The 14,824-nt window shown below is 37.9% G+C and overlaps 1 protein-coding gene and 1 pseudogene across 1 annotated transcript in view; both read left to right on the top strand.

Annotated features, from left to right (window-relative positions):
• Positions 1 to 14,824, top strand: part of VWC2L (von Willebrand factor C domain containing protein 2-like) — a 270,505-nt gene that overhangs the window by 177,789 nt on the left and 77,892 nt on the right. The window lies entirely within an intron of this gene.
• On the top strand, positions 12,211 to 12,667 carry LOC102821701 (annotated as a pseudogene).

Consider the following 14,824-nt stretch of genomic DNA (forward strand, 5'->3'; position numbering starts at 1 on the left):
TAAAGCACAGGTAAACATCTTTCTGATATTCTCTGCTTTCAGCCAAGATCCATCATCCATCAGCAATGATATCCCTCATTCCACATCCTCTTCTGAATCTGGTGAAGCTCTGGAAGTTCTCTGTGAATGTATGCTTGCAGTCATTTCAGTATTACCTTTAGTAAAACTTTACTCACATGGGATAGCAAAGAGATTGTCCAATGATTTCTGCATTCCACTGGGTCACAAATACAGATCTCTTCCAATCAGTCGGCCAGATAATTGTCATCCAAATTTCTTGGAATAGATGAGTGAGTGCCTCCTGTGCTGCCCTACTTTCTTGAAAGATTTCAATTGTATTCTATCAATTCCTGTTGTCTTGTTCTTTGCCTATTCCTTCAATGCACCTTGGACTTCCTCCTCAGTATCCTTGGCACTTGATCATATGCTTCCTCTTGAAATGGTTGAATTTCCACCAATTCCTTTTGTGACTCTGTGTATTCTTTCCATCTTCTTTTGATGTTTTCTGCATCATTCAATAATTTGCCCAGAGCATCTTTCAACAATGAAAGTTGAGGCTTGATTTTTTTCTTCAGTTCCCATAACTTGAGAAATGCTGAGTGTATTCTTCCTTTTTGGTTTTCTGACTCCAGATCTTTGCACATTTTGTTGTAGTATTTGACTTTATCTTCTCAAGTTGACCTTTGAAGTTTTCTGTTCAACTTATTTCTACCATTTGCTTTGCATCTCTACACTGAAGAGCAAGTTTCAGCATCTCTTCTGACATCCATTTTGTCCTTTTCCTTCTTTCTTGTCTTCTTAATGAGTTTTTGCTTTCTTCCTGTATGATGTTCTTGATGTCATCCCACAACTCTTCTGGTTTTCACGCTTTAGTGTCGAAAGTATCAAATCTGTTCTTCAGATGATCTCTAAATTCAGGTGGAATATATTCCAGGTCATATTTTGGCTCTCGTGGACTTGCTTTCATTTTCTTCATCTTCAGTTTGAATTTGCAAATGAGCAATTGATGGTCTTTTCCACAATCTGCCCCAGGCCTCATTTTGACTGATGATATAGAGCTTTTCCATTGTCTCTTTCTGCAAATATAGTCAATTTAATTTCTATGTATTCCATCTGGCGAGGTTCATGTGTATAGTTGTCTCTTATGCTGTCTAAAAAGGTATTTGAAATGAACAAATCATTCATTTTGCAGAATTTTATCAGGAGATCTCCAGCATCATTTCTATCACCAAGGCCATATTTTCCAACTACTGATCCTTCCTCTTTGCTCCCAACTTTTGCATTCCAATCACACTAATGATCAATACATCTTGATTGCATGTTTGATCAATTTCAGATTGGAGAAGTTAGTAGAATTCTTTTATTTCATCCTCACTGGCTTCTAGTTCATCCTCCGGAAGCTCATCTGAAACCTGTCCACCATGGGTTACCTTCTGGTATTTAAAATACGGGTGGCATAGCTTCCAGAATCACAGCAACTCACAAGCCACTACAGTATGACAAACTTACAGAAGAGTGGGGGAACCTCAGGGTAGTCAGTTCAAATCCACCACATGCTCCTGGGAAACCCTATACAGAGTTGCTATGAGTCAGAACCAATTCCACGGCAACAACAACATACATTGGACTGCTAACCAAGAAGTCATCAATTTGAACCTACCAGCCACTCTGAGGGAGAAAAAGTCTGATCTGCTTCATTCAATATTTAGAGTCCTGGAAGCCCAAAGGGGTAGTTCTCCTCTAAGTCACTCTGAATTGACATCAACTTGATGGCAATAAGTTTAGGTTTTAGGTTGGTTGTTTTTGTTTTGTTTTTTTACTTCCCACACTTTGATTCTGCTTCAAGGAAGTGCTCTGAGAATTAGCAAGAATGTCTATTGATAGTGAGGAAATTTTGTTTTTTGTTCAGTTGTGTGTTGGAGCCAGTTACACATTCTTGAAGTCAATCTATGTAGAACTTTGATTCCCTGACTTTATTGTTTTACTGTTAGCTGTCACTGATTTAACACCAGCTCATGATGACCCCATACACAATGGAACAAAATGATATCTGGTCCTATGCCATACCTAACAATGGGCTGTAAACTGGACCATACTGATCCATTTTTGGAAGTAGACCAGTAGGCCTTTCTTCATAGTCTACTTTAGTCTGGAAGCAGCAGAAAAATCTGCTCAGCACCGAAAAGCATAAACACCTTCATTGATAGATAAGTGATGGTTGTACGTAAGGCGCATTGGCTAAGAATCATTGGGTCTCTCACATGGAAGACAATAATCCTGTCACTAACCACCATGCCTCATGATAGGAGTATTTACACCACAGAAACCAGTGAACACCACAAATCAGGGCTTTTTTTTTTTTTTTTTTTTGCTTTATTTCTTTTCCTGTAGGGCTAATTGTTAAACATTTATCAATGTATCACTTCTCTTTCTGTACTATTCTTAGAGCTAGCGTTTCAAGGGTTAGGTTAAATCTCTCACCTACCAACACTTACCTGCTACCTCACAGTCTCTAGTTACCAACACTCAAGTTTATGACACATATAGGAAACTCCTTCACACCATAAGGGATTGTTTGTAAGATTGAACCAACTGAGAATCAGCTTTTTCTGGGGGATAGGGACACCTGAAGTCTGCACATACCAGCACAGGAAACTTCATAGAAAGCAAATATACACATTAGTGCATTTTTCAAACCTTGAGTTTCCAAAGATTTATTTATTTTACTCTAAAAGTGCATGGGGTCTTTAGTGTATGTAGATTACATATAGTTTATCATTAAACAGGGATATGCTTCAGGAGGTACAGGTTCTTAAAATTGAAAAAAGAAACTGAAAAATAAATGTGTACAAAGCTGACTCAGCTTCAGTTAGAAGAATATTTCTTACCAACAAGAGGTTAGAGTAGTTTGTCATTCAGAGCATTGTAGGCAGGGAGATTTGGCTTTGATCCCATCTCTGACATATCTGTGACCTTAGATAAATTATTGATCTCTCTAAGCCTCACTCTCCTCACATGTAAAAAGGAAATTTAAAATAATATTTGCCTCATAGGACTGTTGTGTGAATTAAATGAGGCAGAATGCACTAGACCCCATACTCTTTTTGTCTAGCCCAGAATATTGTCTAGTGATTCCTCTCTCTCTGATGTATCATCAATTGTTTGTTGTCTTCTAAGACATTCCCACCAGCATGCAAGCATGCTGTTCTTTTTCCCGTTAAAAAAACAAATCCTTCATTGGACCCCATGTGTGCAGCCAGCTACTATGTAATTTCTTTGCGCCCTTTGGCAGAAAAAAAACTCAAAAATTGTCTATACTCATCTTCAGTAATCTTCCTCTATTCTTTTCTTAAACCCACTCCATTCTCCACTCATGTTACTTGACAGCATTTGGCACAGCTAAACAATCCCTCCTCTTTAAAACACTCTGTTCCTTTTATTTTCAGTATTCCAAAATCTCCTTTTCCTTCCTGTCTTATGGGCAGTACTTCCTAATCTCCTTTGCTTTTTCCTACTTTCTTCCTCACAGGGCTCAATCCTTGGTCCTCTTTCCTTCACTATTTATACTTACTGTTTTTTTTTGTTTGTTTGTTTTTTTATCCAGTCTTTTAATGTCTTTGTTGTTGTTGTTAAGTGCCATCGAGTCGGGTCCGACCCATAGCGACCCTGTACAGGGTTTCTGAGGGTGTAAATCTTTACGGGAGTAGAAAACCTCATCTTTCTCCCGCGGAGTGGCCGGTAGTTTCGAACCTCTGACCTTAAGGTTCACAGCCCGATTAGTAACCACTATGCTACCAGAGCTCCTCCAGTTATATGCCAGTAATTCCCAAATGTAGATTTCTATTGTAGACATTTCTCTTGAACTCCAGACTGATATGCTTCCTATCTGAATGCGGCCATGTTGGTGTCTGCTCACCATGTATAGAGTTGTAGTCCTCATCTCTCCCCTACTTACCACCACAACCTGTTGCTTCAGTTGCACCACTAAAAATATTATTATAATTTTGAATTCCTGTCACTTTCTCTCATGCTGCTTCTAATTCATCAGCAAGTCCTTTTGATTCTATCTTTAAAATATATTCAGAATTCAGCCCATAATGACATCCTGCCGAGATTGCGGCAGTAGCCCCTTTCTGATCTCCTCTCTCTAATTTTGTCCTACTTGTCACCATTGAGTCTGCCTCAGAGAGATTACTTTAATTCCTAAGTCAAATCGTGTCATTTCGTCATGTCATTTCTATAACCCCAAATCCAGAAATTTGTCCTCAATGAGTCCACAGTAAGTTTACAAGGCTTTAAAGATCTTCCCTTACATCTCCTCTCACCTCTGTGTCCCTCTAAACTTTTATTACTCTCGCATATTAATTTCCTTCCAACTCTAATGATCTCCTTTCTGCACTTCAAACATGCCAGTCCTACATTCTGTCTTCGTTCTTTATGCTCCACTTTCCTCTGTTTGGAATGTTCTTTCCCTTATATCTTTGTTTGGTCAACAACTTTAAATTTTTGATTCCTACTCCTAGAAAGACATTCTTAATCCCCTTTAATCTGCTCGACTTTGTTTCTATTTCTGTACATTCTCTTACGTATCATGCAGTTACTTACTAAGTTTAATGGTTATTACCTGACTCCTTTTACTGGAATACACTCTATAGGGACAGGAATTGCTATCTTTTTGTTCCACAATGCTTCTCGGGTGCCAAAAGGGGTACCTGGTATGTACAAAGGAGCTTAAAAAGTTTGTGGGAAAATTCCATTATCTTTTAATTCCATTTTCCCACACATTTTTTGAATCTTCCTCTTATAGTAGTATGTAAATGTATAAATAAATATATATGTATGAATTTGAGATTGTTTATGATCACTAAATGATTTAAATAGAAAACATGAAGGATAATATATGTTATAGAAAGATTCAATAAACAATCTAGAACATACTGCAGCATAATGTGTTTTTTTAAATGTGAAAATATTGTCATTAACAATGAAATACTTTTGACATCTACATGTTGTTGTTGTTGTTGTTAAGTACCGTGGAGTCAGTTCCAACTCATAGTGACCCTACACAGGGTTTCCGAGGCTGTAAATCTTTACGGGAGCAGAATGCCTCATCTTTCTCCCGCGGGACCGCTGGTAGTTTCGAACTGCCGACCTTGAGGTCAGTAGTCCAATTCGTAACCACTACGCTACCAGAGCTCCTTTGACATCTACATGGGAGCTTAAAAAAGTTTGTAGAAAAATTAACAGCATTGCCCCTGTGAACTAGGGCCTGTCCTAGAGTCTATAAGGGCCTTTGAAAATGCTGAAACAGATTACTCCAGGATTTATTCATTCATTCAAATATTTATAGAGTGTTCACGATGGACTGAGTGCTAGGGAGACAACTGTTATTGTCAGTTCCAACCCATAGCAACACTGTATAGGGTTTCCGAAGAGCAGCAGGTGAGCTTGAACCATCAGCTTTGTGGTCCCAAGTGACATTCCAATCCAGTATATTAACCCACAGTTCCACACCAGGATTCATAGTGAACACAAAAGCAGACACAGACTGATCTCCAACAGAGCCTCCTACTTAATTGGGGAGACGGCCACTACATTAGTCATATGAATTCATGTAAGATCCCAGTTGGATAAAGGCTGTTAAGGAGAGCTATGTGGTATTATTACAAAGTTTGCTCCCAAGCCAAGGAGGTCAAGAGATACAACAGGTGCAATGAAGAACAAGCAGGAGATGTTTAGAGTAGTCTTTTGCATTCTTGACTATACACTAGAATCCTTTGAGGAGCTTTTGGAGTTCATGGTATCCCAGTCAGACCCAGCAAATCAGAATCTAGGGGTGAGACCCAGGCATCAGTGTTCTTCAAGGTCCCCCAGGTGATTACAATGTGTAGTAAGCACTGAGAAACACAGATCCCAGGAGGAGAAAGCAATTTACAGAAAGATTCCATGGGGGAAGTAGAAGATAAATGAATAAAAAAGATTAAAAAACATTTACCTTACCGTAGCAAAGAAAGTAAAGAGAATATGTCTGTTCACCAATAACTATGAGACAGAATATAATTTAAAAGATGCCATCAAAGGAAAACTAAACTGGTAAAGTACTATTTTAAGAGATTCAGTATAAAAAAAAAAAATTTTAAGAGATTCAGTATAAAAAAAAAAAATCACAGATGATTTGGACTCATAATAAACTACTAGTTCTATATAATAAAATACTATATAGATGAAAATTAAGAGAATATTATTGTGTATCAATTAAGAATCCAGAGTTAGAGTGGCTGGGTTTTCTTAGAGAATTAATTTAAATAAGTCATATAAGGAGGTTAGAATTGCATTAATGCAGAATAAAAAACAATCAATGTGAATTTCTTTTTCTAGTTCTTAGCTTGGTTCAGGCCTTTGACAAAAGTGAACAGAATTATATTTAAGTTGACCTAAAGTTTGAACTTTCAATTTTAACAAAGCCATGGTGGATATTTAGCTGAGTTTTCTTCTTACAATAAGTAGTCCACATAGCATTGTGAACGATACAAAATTTGTTTCTGTAGCCAGAGAATGTGCCCAGTCTTCCTTTTCTGTTCCTTTTTCCTTTTTTATGGCACTTCCTCCTCCCCTGTCCTTCTTTTCTACTTGCAAATACTTTGCAGCAGGACAGATCTGATAGCAGTATCATTACTGGGATTACTTTTTCTAGTAGAATTTTAAAGCTTTATCTACGACAGTTGAGTGAAAGATTTTATCCCCAAGTGAATCTTAGGAATGAGCAAATTAGTAAGATAATGTATAAGAAATCACTTCAATTTATAAATTTCAATTTATATGTCAACCTACACGTTGGATAACTTACCTCTACAGAGCCCCAAGTGACTTAGATGAGTATCCCAATTTATTTGCCACATGTCCTTAAAGGAGCATATAGGATCTTACGGGTAGGCCAATATTCATCATGAACAGTACCTCAATACAAAACTTATAGAAAAAAATTTGACTGCAGTAAAATTCGTGGGAAAAAATCAAGTCTTACAACTAACTGTGTATAAAATTTTCCATTCTTTTAAAAACTTTAGCATAAAAATCACACTGATTTACTTGAGGAGCAGGGAAAATAGAGGACAGATAGGAATAGATGTGTCCCTAGGAAAATAGCAAAGGCTGTCCATTTTCAGGTCTTTTTCTCCCACTTGAAATTCTCACTTCTTACCAATGTATTGCTGATTCAAAACTATTTATGAAGCAATCTCTGTATGCCAAACACTATTCAAGGCACTTGAAATATGAAGATGAATCTGCTCCTGAGAAGTGTGCCAGAGATTGAAATACACAGACCACTCAGGGAGATAGATAATTTCAGTAAAACAGAGAAATGGACAAGATAGAGAAGTAGGAACAGGATTCTGTGAAACCACTGCTCTAAACTCACATTGGAAACCATTAGAGAAGACAAAGAAATCTACAGAGAATTTTCCAGATAAAAGGACAAACAAATTTAAAAACATGATTAAGTCACAACAGTGTGCTGGTTAAATTCCCTGCCTCTGGTTCATCCTCAAATCACTGTGGTCTCCAGTAGGAAAAATCTGTTTCTTCCTATCAGAAGAAGCCACGCTGTTCCTTTCCATTCATCAGCATCATGGTCCCTTTCTCTCCTGCTAGTTTGCTCTGAAGGTGCATATCCAACAGTGTGCGTGCAAGTGTCCACACACGTGATCTAGGATTCCCACTCCACCTCAGTGGGAATAGAGACAATACACACAAAAATATGTATGCAAAGATATACACTGAAATTATCCACATATTATAAATGCAAAAAATGCTCAAGTACATTATGGTGTTTCCACACAATGAACATTGTAAAGTAATATAAAATGCATAGCTTAGAATTTTAAAGACTATTTAATGGCATGAGAAACTCCTCTGGATATAATGTTTGCGCCTATGTAAAATATATGCCTAATTTTGCCTTTTATGTTTATAGGAACACATGCTCAAAGTAGAAAACTTAAGAAACATATATATTAAATTAAATCATATCTAATTCCACCTGCCAGACATTACTAGCATTAGGCATGACCCCTGGTGATGCAACAGTTAAGCATTCAGATGATGCAATAATAATTTATTTTAAAAGGATCAATAGGAGGCTGGTCACTATGAGGAGTTGCTGTTGTTGTTGGTTGCCATAGAGTTGGTACCTACTCATAGCGACCTTATGCACAGCAGAATGAAACACTGCCCAGCCTTATGCACAGCAGAACAAAACACTACCCTATGAGGTAGACTTTAAATATATCCAAAATGTCTTACTTTTCTGAAGTGCTATGTTGTTATTTTGCACTGCTGAGTTGGTTCCAACTCATAGTGATCCTGTATAGGACTTCCAAGAGTGGCTGGTGGCTGTCAGTCTAACAATGACCAGTCTAGTGCTTATACTACAGTGCCACACCTGAGCTACACCAAAACCCTAAACCCACTGCCATTAAGTTGATTTTAACACATAAAGACCCTATGTAGGGTTTCCAATGCTGTAAATCTTTATTGGAGCAGAAAGTCTCCTCTTTCTCTGGTTGACTGGCTGGTGGATTTGAACTGCTGACCTTGCAGTTAGCAATACAACACACAAACCACTACATAAAATGTTATACCACTCCAGAATCCCTGATGTCCACCACTACTCTTACTCTAAGTATTATCCCTCGTGGCCCACAATTTACCCCAGTGTCTCACAGAACCCACGGGCTATCAAGGAAATGACTCACATGGTTGTAGGGATAGATAAGTTCCAAATCCACAGTTAAGATGTTGGTCTGGAAGATTCTCCTCACTAATGGCAAATCGAACTGCTGACTCACAAGGCTGCAGAAACTGGTGAATCAGGTTAGGCCACCAGCTTAAGATCTAAGAACCAGAGGTCAGATGGAAGAGAGCTTGATTAGTTAAGGAAATACACACACACACACACACAACACACACAACACACACACAAACACACACACGGCTCATCTTATACCCAGCAGGTATAAGAGTTCTGTGAGACACTGCAGAGAAATGAGGACCCCAGGGGAAAGAGGTAGAATACTAAGGGGAGGAGCAATGATAGAGATCAGTGATTATGGAATGAAATAACATTTTTAATAATCAAAATATGGAATGTACAAAGTATGAATCTAGGAAAATTGGAAGTTGTCAAAACTGAAATGGAATGCTCGAAATGAACTGGTATTGGCCATTTTAAATCTGACAATCACATGGTTTACTATGCCAAGAATGACAAATTGAAGAGGAATGGTATCACATTCATCATCAAAAAGAGCAGTTCAAGATCTTTCTTGAAGTATAATGCTGTGATAGGATAATATCCATATGTCTAAAAGAAACACCAATTAATATCATTGTTATGCAAGTTTACTATAGCCAGTGATGATGAAATTGAAGAATTCTACCAACTTCTTCAGTCTGAAATCGATCAAACCTGCAATCAAGATGTGTTGATAATAACTGGCAATCAGAATGCAAAGGTTGGAAACAAAGAGGAAGGATATCTCATTGGAAAATAATAGCCTTGGTGACCGAAATGACACTAGAGATCACATGATAGAATTTTGTAAGACCAATGACTTCATTACAAATACCATTTTTAAACAACATAAAAGATGATTATATACATGGATTTCACCAGGTGGAACATGCAGAAATCAAACTGATTACATCTGTGGAAAGAGACGGTGTAAATGCTCCATCAATATCATCATCCAAAACAAAGCCAGAGTTTACTAGAGAAGAGACCATCAATTGCTCATATACAAGTTCTAGCTGAAGCTGAAGAAAATTAAAGTCCCCAAGAGCCAAAATATGACCTTGAACATATCCTACCTGAATTTAGAGATCATCCCAAGAACAACTTTGATGAATTACACTGATGACCGAAATCCAGAAGCTGTAGAATGACATCAAGAACATCATAGAGAAAGAAAGCAAAAGGTTAATAAGAAGACAAGGCAGAAAGAAAAGACCAAAATGGATGTCAGTACAGAGTCTGAAGCTTGCTATCCAGTAAAGAGATGCTAAAACAAATGGAAGAAATGAGTAAGAGAAGTAAACAGAAAATTTCAAAGAGCAGCTTGAGAAGACAAAGTCAAATATTATAATGAAATGTGCAAACATCTGGAGTTAGAAAACTGAAAGGGAAGAACACACTCAGCATTTTTCAAGCTGAAAGAACTGAGGAAAGAAAATAATGCATCAGTTATAATACTGAAAGATTCCATGGGCAAAATATTGAATGATGTACAAAGCATCAAAAGAAGATGGAAGAAATGCACAGAGTCACTGTACCAAAAATAAATGGTCAATATTCCACTATTTCAAGAGGTAACATATAATCAAGAACCAATGGTACTTAAGGAAGATGTCCAATGTGCACTACAGGCATTGGCAAAGAACAAGGTTCTGGGAATTGATGGAATACAAATTGAAATCTTTCAACAAACTGATGCAGTACTGGAGGCACTCACTTATCTACGTCAAGAAATTTGGAAGACAACTACCTGGATAACTAGCTGGAAGAGATCTATATTTGTGCCCATTCCAAAGAAAGGTGACCCAACGGAATGCAGAAATCATCTAACAATATCATTAATATCAGATGCAAGTAAAAGTTTGCTAAGGATAATTTTTACATGGCTGCAATAGTACATTGACAGAGAGCTGTCAGAGGTTCAGGCAGGATTCAGTTGAGGACTTGGAACAAAGGATATCATTGCTTATGCCAGATGGATAAGGTTGAAAACAGAGAGTATCAGAAAGACTGTGTGGATCATGATAAACTATGAATAACATTGTGTAGAATGAGAATTAAGTGTAGAACACTTAAATGTGCCCATGAGGTAACTGTACATAGACCAAGAGACAGTCATTCAAACAGAACAAGGGGTTTAAAACAGGTAAGGTGTATGTCAAGGTTGTATTCTTTCACCATACCTAGTCAGTCTGTATGCTGAGCAAATAATATGAGAAAGCTGGATTATATGAAGAAGAACATGGCATTAGGATTGGAGGAAGACTCCTTTAAAATCTGCAATATGCAGATGATACAACCTTGCTTGCTGAAAACAGAGTACTTAAAATACTTCCTTATGAAGGTGAAAGACTACAGCCTTTGATTTGGGTTGTACCTTAATGTACAGAAAACAAACACTCTCACCAGTGGACCAAGAAATAACATTATTGTAATGAAGAAAATATTAAAGTTGTCAAAGACTTAATTTTGCTTGTATCCATCACAAACACTCATGGAAGCAGTAATTAAGAAATTAAACAATGTATTGCATTATGCAAATCTGCTGCACAAGACTTGTTTAAGTGTTCAGGTGCAAAGATGTCAGTTTGAGGACTAAAGTGCCCCTGATCCAAGCTATGTTTTTTTCAATTGCCTCATAAGCATGTGAAAGTTGCACAATGAAAAAGGAAGAATATAGAAGAATTGACACCTTTGAGTTATGGTGTTGAAGAAGAAACACATCTGCGTTGGATGAAGTACAACCAGAATGCTCCTTAGAAACCGGGACGCCCAGACTTCATCTCTCTTACTTTGGACATGTTGTAAGGAAGGACGAATCTCTGGAGAAGGACATCATGCTTGGTAAAGTGAAGGGACAGTGAAAAAGAGGAAGACCCCAACAAAATGATTGACCCATTGACAGCAGCAATGGGCTCAAGCATAGCAGTATTTGTGAAAATGGCACAAGACAAGATAGTGTTTCATTCTGTTGTGCATAGGGTCACTGTGAGTCAAAACAAACTCAACACCACCTAACAACAACAGTGACATACCTAGTAGGATAGCCAAATTGGCCAAGTCCCTTGTCATATTTCCAAGTTTTTACAATCATGATTAACCCTGTTAACAGCCACTCACTTTCTCTTATCCAGACCCAACAGGAAAAAGTAGTTTGATGGGAGATATAAATACTGTGACTAGAAGAGATATATTAAGTAATTCACTGTACCATAACTACTAAGCAAAATGTTGGTGGTTTGAATCATCCCAGAAGTTCCATGGAAAGAAAGACCTGGCTTGTTCACATAAAAATCACAGCCTAGAAAGTCCTTGGGACCGTTCTATTCTGTCACAGGGGGTCGCTCTGAGTCAAAATCCAATAGCTGGAGCTTTGCAGATGTCGTCACCCGAGCTCATGTTCAAATCGGGTGCTGTTGGGTTCAGCCATGGTCAACCACACCGTGTACTTCGACATCACCGTCGACAGTGAAGCCCTGGGCCGTGTCTGCTATTAAATAGATAAAGTTCCAAAGACGGCGCTCTGAGCACTGGGGAAAAGAGATTTGGTTACAACGGTCCCTGCTTTCACAGGATTATTCCTGGGTTTATGTGCCAGGGTGAGGACTTTACACGCCATAATGGGACTGGTGGCAAGTCAATCTCTGGGGAGAAATTAGATGATGAGAACTTCATCCTGACGCATATGGGTCCTGGCATCGTGTCAATGGCAAACGCAGGGCCCAATATAAATGGCTCCCAGTTGGATGGCAGACAAGTGGTCTTGGCAATGTGGAAGAAGGGATGAACACTGTGGAATCCATGGAGCGTTTTGGGTCCAGGAATGGCAAGACCAGCAAGAAAATCACCATTGCCGACTGTGATCAACTCTAAATAGTTTGATTTGTATTTTGTTTTATCTTAACCGCAATACCATTCCTTGTATAGCTTGGGAACCACACTTCTACCCCCAATGTGATGGCAACATTCTTCAATCTTTACTCTCACTCCATTCTTTGGGTTCCATATTTTCTTTATTCTCTAAGTCTAGCTGGATTACAGGGTAATGTTTATGGTTATAAAATAAAACTAAATAATAATAAAACACAATGGATGTCAGCTGACACCAGTAGCATTAGACAGGGTTTTCCCAGGCGATTCTCCATACATGTTATCTTTGATGAAAATTGCAATCAGTTTTTCATCATGTATTATGTCCATTCCGTGTAACAACACATTAAGATTCCATTTATTAATTATTCTTTATATGCTTGATTTCAAAGCCTGTAAAATATTCTATCTTTTGAATGTAGTATAATTTATTTAGCAGTCCTTTTATGGTGAGCTGTAATGATTTTTGTCCTCTTGTTATAAATGGTTCTCAAATGAACTTCCATGACCAGAAGTCTTTGTTCATATATTCACTTATTTGCTGAGACTAACTCTATAGAAGTAAAATTACCAGGTCAAGAGGTAAAAGATTTTTTATGCTGTTGAAATATATTTCTTAAGTTGCTTTCCAGAAAGATGATACCAGCTGATACTCTCCACAATGATATACAACTGTTCCCATACGTTCACTGTTGCCAGCGTAGAGTGCTATCTCTTACCAACATTGCCAATTTTATAAGTGAAAAATAGAACCTCTGTGCGGTACTATAGTATGCTAAATAAAATCAAGTATAAAAGCTTGATTTGTATGTAAAAGAGGATCTCAACAATGTAAAACTATGCTAAGAAAAACAATGAAAGTAAATACACTAATACACTTTTGGCACCTGATTGTAAACTACTGTCATTTTCATGTAACAACATTAGTAATTATAGGGGTTGTGGTTGTTGTTGTTAAGTGCCTTGTTGTTTTTGTTAAGTACCCTAGAGTCAGTTCTGACTCATAGTGATCCAGATTAGGGTTTCCAAGGGGTGCCTGGTGAATTTGAACCACTAACCTTGTAGTCCCAACCGTAGTTCAATGCTTATCCTACAGTGCCACATCAGGACTCCAATTACAGGAAGGTGGTTGTGGTTAAGTACCGTCGAGTGGGTTCCAACTCATAGTAATCCTGTATGGGGTTTCTGAGGAGCAGCTGCTAAGTTTGAACCACCCAACTTGCTATTCAAACCCACCTTGAGGTTGAGTGTTTATCCTATGGTGCCACACCAGGACTCCAATTAAGCACGGTCATTTTAAATTAATAATGCCCAATTATAAGAATGTTGTTGTTAAGTGTCATGAAGTTGGTTCCTACTCATAGTGACCCTATAAAGAGTTTCCAAGGAGCAGCTGGTGAACTTGAACTGCTGACCTTGTAGTTCAAACCAACCTTTCAGTCTTAGCATATTAGCCCACAGTGTCATACCAGGACTCCAGAATTATAGGAATAGGTATTGTTTACTCAAAATGACCATGTTTAAGAAACCGTGCTACACATTTAGCATATAAGAACTCACCTAATCCTCAAAGCAACTACATTTATTACTCCTGTTACAGAAGAACATGACTAACAGAGAAAACTAGCTAGGCATGGGGCCAAGAATTAAACTCAAGCTTAATTAATTGCATAATTCCTGCTTTATCTTCTTTCTACTACTTTCCTATATTTTTGCTTTACTATTTTTCAGTGAACATTTATTTCTGTTTAAAATCACAAAATAAACAATAACACAGGCTATTTTTGCAGTCATTTCCAAGTAAAAGGATCCTTGTCTAAAATTTTTACTCCAATTTAACCAACATTCCCAGGAAAGGAGTTTATTCCCCATTCAAGGAGACATGAGCATAAGATGTTTTGTGTGTCTCACAATGACTATGGCGGTGGTGGTCATTATGTGCATAGAGTTGGTTCTGAGTCACCCTGTACAGGGTTTCTGAGGCTGTAAATCTTTACGGAAGCAGAAAGCCTCATCTTTCTCCCATGGAACTGCTGGTAGTTTCAAACTGCTGATCATGAGATTAGCAGCCTGACTCATAACCACTATGCTACCAGAGCTCCTTCACAATGACTATGCTGTTGTTAAGTGATGTCAAGTAGGTTCTGTCATAGTGATCCT

The sequence above is a fragment of the Chrysochloris asiatica genome, unplaced genomic scaffold (assembly GCF_000296735.1).
Source record: "Chrysochloris asiatica unplaced genomic scaffold, ChrAsi1.0 scaffold00110, whole genome shotgun sequence".
Taxonomy (NCBI): Eukaryota; Metazoa; Chordata; class Mammalia; order Afrosoricida; family Chrysochloridae; genus Chrysochloris; species Chrysochloris asiatica.